The sequence below is a fragment of the Bubalus bubalis genome, chromosome 5 (assembly GCF_019923935.1).
Source record: "Bubalus bubalis isolate 160015118507 breed Murrah chromosome 5, NDDB_SH_1, whole genome shotgun sequence".
Classification (NCBI taxonomy): domain Eukaryota; kingdom Metazoa; phylum Chordata; class Mammalia; order Artiodactyla; family Bovidae; genus Bubalus; species Bubalus bubalis.
Window position 1 is genome coordinate 39,105,152 of NC_059161.1, and position 6,891 is coordinate 39,112,042.

The following is a 6,891-nucleotide window of genomic DNA, read 5'->3' on the forward strand; positions in this document are numbered from 1 at the left end:
AAATTTTTTTTTGGCTGCACTGGGTTTTCATTGCTGCACACAGATTTCCTCCAGTTGCAGAGTGGAGGTTACTCTCTAGTTGCAGTGTGTGAGCTTCTCGTTGCGGTGGCTTCTCTGGTTGCAGGGCACAGGCTCCAGGTACATGGGCTGCAGCAGTTCTGAAGTGGTGTGCTAGGTACACTACTTTCAGCGGTGCATGGGCTTAGTTGCGGCATGTGGAATCAGGGGACCAGGGTCAAACCTGTGTTTCCTCCACTGGCAGGCGGATTCCTACCCACTGTACCACCAGGGAGGTCCCCAGGTCTCTTGTTTATACCAGTTCCTGGCACGTGGGAGGCTGGCAGTGTATGTGCTCCTTGAATGTATCAGGAGGCCACCATGGCTGCAAATGAGGACAGGAAGAAGGAATGAGGTCAGGGAGGCAGCACGGCCCAGATGGCGCAGTGTCACAAGGTCATTTCAAGAACTTTGAATGAGACAGGAGCTGCTGGAGAGCTTTGGGCAGAGTTGGACATGGTCTGATTTATGGTCTAGAAGGACAGTGTTGGACAGACAGGTGCGGGTGGTGAGAAGTGGTCAGGCCAAGCAGAGCACCAGGCACCAGCTATATCAATCTAAGGGAGTTCTTCAGGTACTTCTGCCTGATAGGGATAGAACAGGTCAGGAATAGGTCGGAAAGATCCCTTAGAGAGGGAAATGGCAACCCACTCCAGTATTCTTGCCTGGGAAATCTCATGGACAGAGGAGCCTGGTGAGCTACAGTCCATAGGATCACAAAATAGTCGGACATGACAGCATAACAACAGGTAGCGGTAGGAGTTCTAGTAGGGCACTGTAGATAGGGAAACCTAGGAAACCTTGGGAGACCACTGTAAGTTAATGATCACTCAAGAAAGCTTCTGGAAGGTAGTGGAATTACAGCCTTGCTAAACTATAAAGTCATAAATAAAGGCACGAGATATGCCCCAGGCCATTGTGTGTGTGTGTGTGGTAAGTCGCTTCAGTCGTGTCTGACTCTTTGCGACCCCGTGAACTGTAACCCACCAGGCTCCTCTGTCCATGGGATTCTCCAGGCAAGAATACTGGAGTGGGTTGCCTGTGCCCTCCTCCAGGGATCTTCCCTGACCCAGGGATTGAACCCACGTCTTTTATTTCTCCTGCATTGGCAGGCAGGTTCTTTACCACTAGCATCACCTGGGAAGCCCCAAGGCCATTAGGTGAAAGAAAAATATCACCTCTTTTCTTTTGATATAATAATCCTAAGAGATCAAGAGATGGCAAGAATATACAGAACTGTACAAAAAAAGTCTTAATGACCTGGATAACCATGATGGTGTGGTCACTCGCCTAGAGCCAGACATCCTAGAGTATGAAGTCAAGTGGGCCTTATGAAGCATCACTATGAACAAAGCTATTAGAAGTGATGGAATTCCAGCTGAGCTATTTAAAATCCTAAAAGATGATGCTGTGAAGTGCTGCACTCAATATGCCAGCAAATTTGGAAAACTTAGCAATGGCCACAGGACTGCAAAAGGTCAGTTTTCATTCCAATCCCAAAGAAGGGCAATGCTCAAGAATGCTCCAACTACCGCACAATTGCACTCATCTCACATGCTAGCAAGTGCTCAAAATCCTTCAAGCTAGGCTTCAACAGTATGTGAACTGAAAACTTCCAGATGTTCAAAATGGATTTAGAAAAGGCAGAGGAACCAGAGATCAAATTGCCAACATCCATTGGATCACAGAAAAAGCAAGAGAATTTCAGCAAAACATCTGCTTTGTTGACTACGCTAAAGCCTTTGTGTGGATCACAACAAACTGTAGAAAATTCTTCAAGAGATGGGAATATCAAGCCATCTGACTCCTGCAAAACCTGTATGCAGGTCAAGAAGCAATAGCCAGAACCAGACATGGAACAATGGACTGGTTCGAAATTGGAAAAGGAGTACATCAAGGCTCTGTATTGTCACTCTGCTTATTTAACTTATATGCAAAATGCCTGGCTGAATGAAGCACAAGCTGGAATCAAGACTACCAGGAGAAATATCAATAACCTCAGATATGCAGATGATACTACCCTAATGGCAGAAAGTGAAGAGGAACTAAAGAGTCTCTTGATGAAGGTGAAAGAGGAGAGTGAGAGGAGAGTGAAAAAGCTGGTTTAAAACTGAACACTCAAAAACCTAAGATCATGGCATCCAGTCTCATCACTTCATGGCTAATAGATGGGGGGAAAATGGAAACAGTGGCAGATTTTATTTTCTTGGGCTCCAAAATCACTGCAGCCATGAAATTAAAAGATGCTTGCTCCTTGGAAGAAAAGCTATGACAAACCTAGACAGCTTATTAAAAAGCAGAGATATCACTTTGCCACCAAAGGTCTGTATAGTCAAAGCTATGATTTTTCCAATAGTCATGTACAGAAGTGAGAGTTGGACCATAAAGAAGGCTGAGTGCCTAGGATTTGATGCTTTCAAACTGTGGTTAAGAAGACTCTTGAGAGTCCCTTGGACACCAAGAAGATCAAACCAGTCAGTCCTGAAGGAAATAAACCCTGAATATTCATAAGGACTGATGCTGAAGCTCCAATATTTTGGCCACCTGATGCAAAGACCTGACTCATTGGAAAAGACTGATACTGGGAAAGATTGAAGGCAGGAGGAGAAGGGGATGACAGAGGATGAGATGGTTAGTTAGCATCACAGACTCAATGGACTTGAATTTGAACAAACTCCAGGAAATAGTGAAGGCCAGGGAAGTCTGGCCTGCTGCAGTCAATGGAGTCAAAAAGAGTCAGACACAACAACTGAACAAAAAGAACAATCCCTAGTTTGGCCTCAGGTCAGACACTCTCCTGACTGATAGGAAGGAGAAGCTCATGATGTAAGCCTCACATTTTCTGGAAGAAGGTCGTCTTTTCCCTTCCCCTTTTCCTTTGACAATAAAATTGTAATCTATTTAATCCTGGGGCAGAATTCCCTCACCTGCCCACCTGCACCTCTTACAAGCATCCTATGTTAATAAATCTGCTTCTTGCCTATCACTTTGCCTCTTGCTGAATTCCTTCAGTGCTGAGACAAAGAACCTGAGCTTCATTAAATCCTGAAACTAGGTGTGTGATCTAAGTTGGAAGACTGGGTTTTGGCTGGGTTCAAGTCCCAATCTGAGGTGAATGGTTTCATGCCCATGGCAACTGGGTATTGGAGGCACCAAGGAAAACACCAGGCACTCAATAACTGATGGACAGTGGCTGGACTCATGCCAAGAAGAAGCTACATGATCAGCATCAGTAGTGGTCATCTCTTTGCCAATAAAGGTCTGTATAGTCAAAGCTACTGGTTTTTCCAGTAGTCATGTATGAATGTGAAAGTTGGACCATGAAGAAGACTGAGCACCAAAGAACTGATGCTTTCGAACTGCAGTGCTGGAGAAGACTCAAGAGTCACTTGAGTCCAAGTCAATCCTAAAAGAAATCAGTTCAGTTCTGTCAGTTCAGTCACTCAGTCATGTCCGACTCTTGGCAACCCCATGAATCACAGCACGCCAGGCCTCCCTGTCCATCACCAACTCCCGGAGTTCACTCAGACTCAATGTCCATCGAGTCAGTGATGCCATCCAGCCATCTCATCCTCTGTCAGTCCCCTTCTCCTCCTGCCCCCAATCCCTCCCAGCATCAGAGTCTTTTCCAATGAGTCAACTCTTCAGCATGAGGTGGCCAAAGTACTGGAGTTTCAGCTTTAGCATCATTCCTTCCAAAGAAATCCCAGGGCTGATCTCCTTCAGAATGGACTGGTTGGATCTCCTTGCAGTACAAGGGACTCTCAAGAGTCTTCTCCAACACCACAGTTCAAAAGCATCAATTCTTTGGCGCTCAGCCTTCTTCACAGTCCAACTCTCACATCCATACATGACCATAGGAAAAACCATAGCCTTGACTAGACGGACCTTTGTTGGCAAAGTAATGTCTCTGCTTTTGAATATGCTATCTAGGATTGGTCATAACTTTCCTTCCAAGGAGTAAGCGTCTTTTAATTTCATGGCTGCAGTCACCATCTGCAGTGATTTTGGAGCCCCAAAAAATAAAGTCTGACACTGTTTCCCCATCTATTTTCCATGAAGTGATGGGACCGGATGCCATGATCTTCAGTTTTCTGAATGTTGAGCTTTAAGCTAACTTTTTCACGCTCCACTTTCACTTTCATCAAGAGGCTTTTGAGTTCCTCTTCACTTTCTGCCATAAGGGTGGTGTCATCTGCATATCTGAGGTTATTGATATTTCTCCTGGCAATCTTGATTCCAGCTTGTGTTTCTTCCAGTCCAGTGTTTCTCATGATGTACTCTGCATATAAGTTAAATAAGCAGGGTGATAATATACAGCCTTGATGTACTCCTTTTCCTATTTGGAACCAGTCTGTTGTTCCATGTCCAGTTTAACTGTTGCTTCGTGACTTGCATATAGGTTTCTCAAGAGGCAGGTCAGGTGTTCTGGTATTCCCATCTCTTTCAGAATTTTCCATAGTTTATTGTGATCCACACAGTCAAAGGCTTTGGCATAGTCAATAAAGCAGAAATAGATGTTTTTCTGGCACTCTCTTGCTTTTTCCATGATCCAGCGGATGTTGGCAATTTGATCTCTGCTTCCTCTGCCTTTTCTAAAACCAGCTTGAACATCAGGAAGTTCACAGTTCACATATTGCTGAAGCCTGGCTTGGAGAATTTTGAGCATTACTTTACTAGCGTGTGAGATGAGTGCAATTGTGCGGTAGTCTGAGCATTCTTTGGCATTGCCTTTCTTTGAGATTGGAATGAAAAGTGACCTTTTCCAGTCCTGTGGCCACTGCTGAGTTTTCCAGATTCGCTGGCATATTGAATGCAGCACTTTCACAGCATCATCTTTCAGGATTTGAAATAGCTCAACTGGAATTCCATCACCTCCACTAGCTTTGTTCATAGTGATGCTTTCTAAGGCCCACTTGACTTCACATTCCAGGATGTCTGGCTCTAGGTCAGTGATCACACCATCATGATTATCTGGGTCATGAAGATCTTTTTTGTACAGTTCTTCTGTGTATTCTTGCCACCTCTTCTTAATATCTTCTGCTTCTGTTAGGTCCTTACCATTTCTGTCCTTTATCGAGCCCATCTTTGCATGAAATGTCCCCTTGGTATCTCTGATTTTCTTGAAGAGATCTCTAGTCTTTCCCATTCTGTTGTTTTCCTCTATTTCTTTGCATTGATCGCTGAGGAAGGCTTTCTTATCTCTTCTTGCTATTCTTTGGAACTCTGCATTCAGATGCTTATATCTTTCCTTTGCTCCTTTGCTTTTCACTTCTCTTCTTTTCACAGCCATTTGTAAGGCCTCCCCAGACAGCCATTTTGCTTTTTTGCATTTCTTTTCCATGGGGATGGTCTTGATCCCTGTCTCCTGTACAATGTCACGAACCTCATTCCATAGTTCATCAGGCACTCTATCTATCAGATCTAGTCCCTTAAATCTATTTTTCACTCCCTCTGTATAATCATAAGGGATTTGATTTAGGTCATACCTGAATGGTCTAGTGGTTTTCCCTACTTTCTTCAATTTCAGTCTGAATTTGGCAATAAGGAGTTCATGATCTGAGCCACAATCAGCTCCCAGTCTTGTTTTTGCTGACTGTATAGAGCTTCTCCATCTTTGGCTGCAAAGAATATAATCAATCTGATTTCAGTGTTGACCATCTGATGATGTCCATGTGTAGAGTCTTCTCTTGTGTTGTTGGAAGAGGGTGTTTGCTATGACCAGTCCATTTTCTTGGCAAAACTCTATTAGTCTTTGCCCTGCTTCATTCCGTATTCCAAGGCCAAATTTGCCTGTTACTCCAAGTGTTTCTTGACTTCCTACTTTTGCATTCCAGTCCCCTATAATGAAAAGGACATCTTTTTTGGGTGTTAGTTCTAAAAGGTCTTGTAGGTCTTCATAGAACCGTTCAACTTCAGCTTCTTCAGCATTACTGGTTGGGGCATAGACTTGGATTACTGTGATATTGAATGGTTTGCCTTGGAAACGAACAGAGATCATTCTGTCATTTTTGAGATTGCATCCAAGTACTGCATTTTGGACTCTTTTGTTGACCATGATGGCTACTCCATTTCTTCTCAGGGATTCCTGCCCACAGTAGTAGATATAATGGTCATCTGAGTTAAATTCACCCATTCCAGTCCATTTTAGTTCACTGTCAATCCTTAAAGAAATCAGTCCTGAACATTCATTGGAAGGACTGATGCTGATGCTGAAGCTGAAGCTCCAATACTTTGGTCACCTGATGTGAAGAGATGGCTCATTGGAAAAGACCTTGATGCTGGGAAAGGCTGGAGGAGAAGGGGATGACAGAGGACAAGATGGTTGGATGGCATCACCGACTCAATGAACATGAATTTGAGCAAACTTCAGGAGATAGTGGAGGACAGAGGAGCCTGACATGCTGCAGTCCGTAGAGTCACAAAGAGTTGGACACGACTGAGTGACTGAACAACAAGTGGTGTGGGTCCCCTGGGACCAGCAGGTCTCTCCCGGCAGCTGATGGGCAGTTTGCTTGCTGAGCCCTCTCATGTCACAGTGGAAGCACCTTATCCCCTCTTGAAGGACAGATAGAGCAGTGGAGTTGGCTGGGTGCCACGTGACAGGCATGTTTAAATGGAACAAAAGAGCACACACTGGCCTGAAAGAGGGTAAGATATTCCCACACCAAGTGATGAGCTTGGCAAGGCTGCGTGGGCTCTCCATCTCTCAGTGAGGAAGTGTCCCAGGCCAAGCAGGGTGGAAAGGCCACACCACAGAGATTACATCTCCCAGCCTGGAAGCTCTGGGGTCTGTTCTGAAGGCAGAGTAGCAGGTTTCACTCATGGACTGGA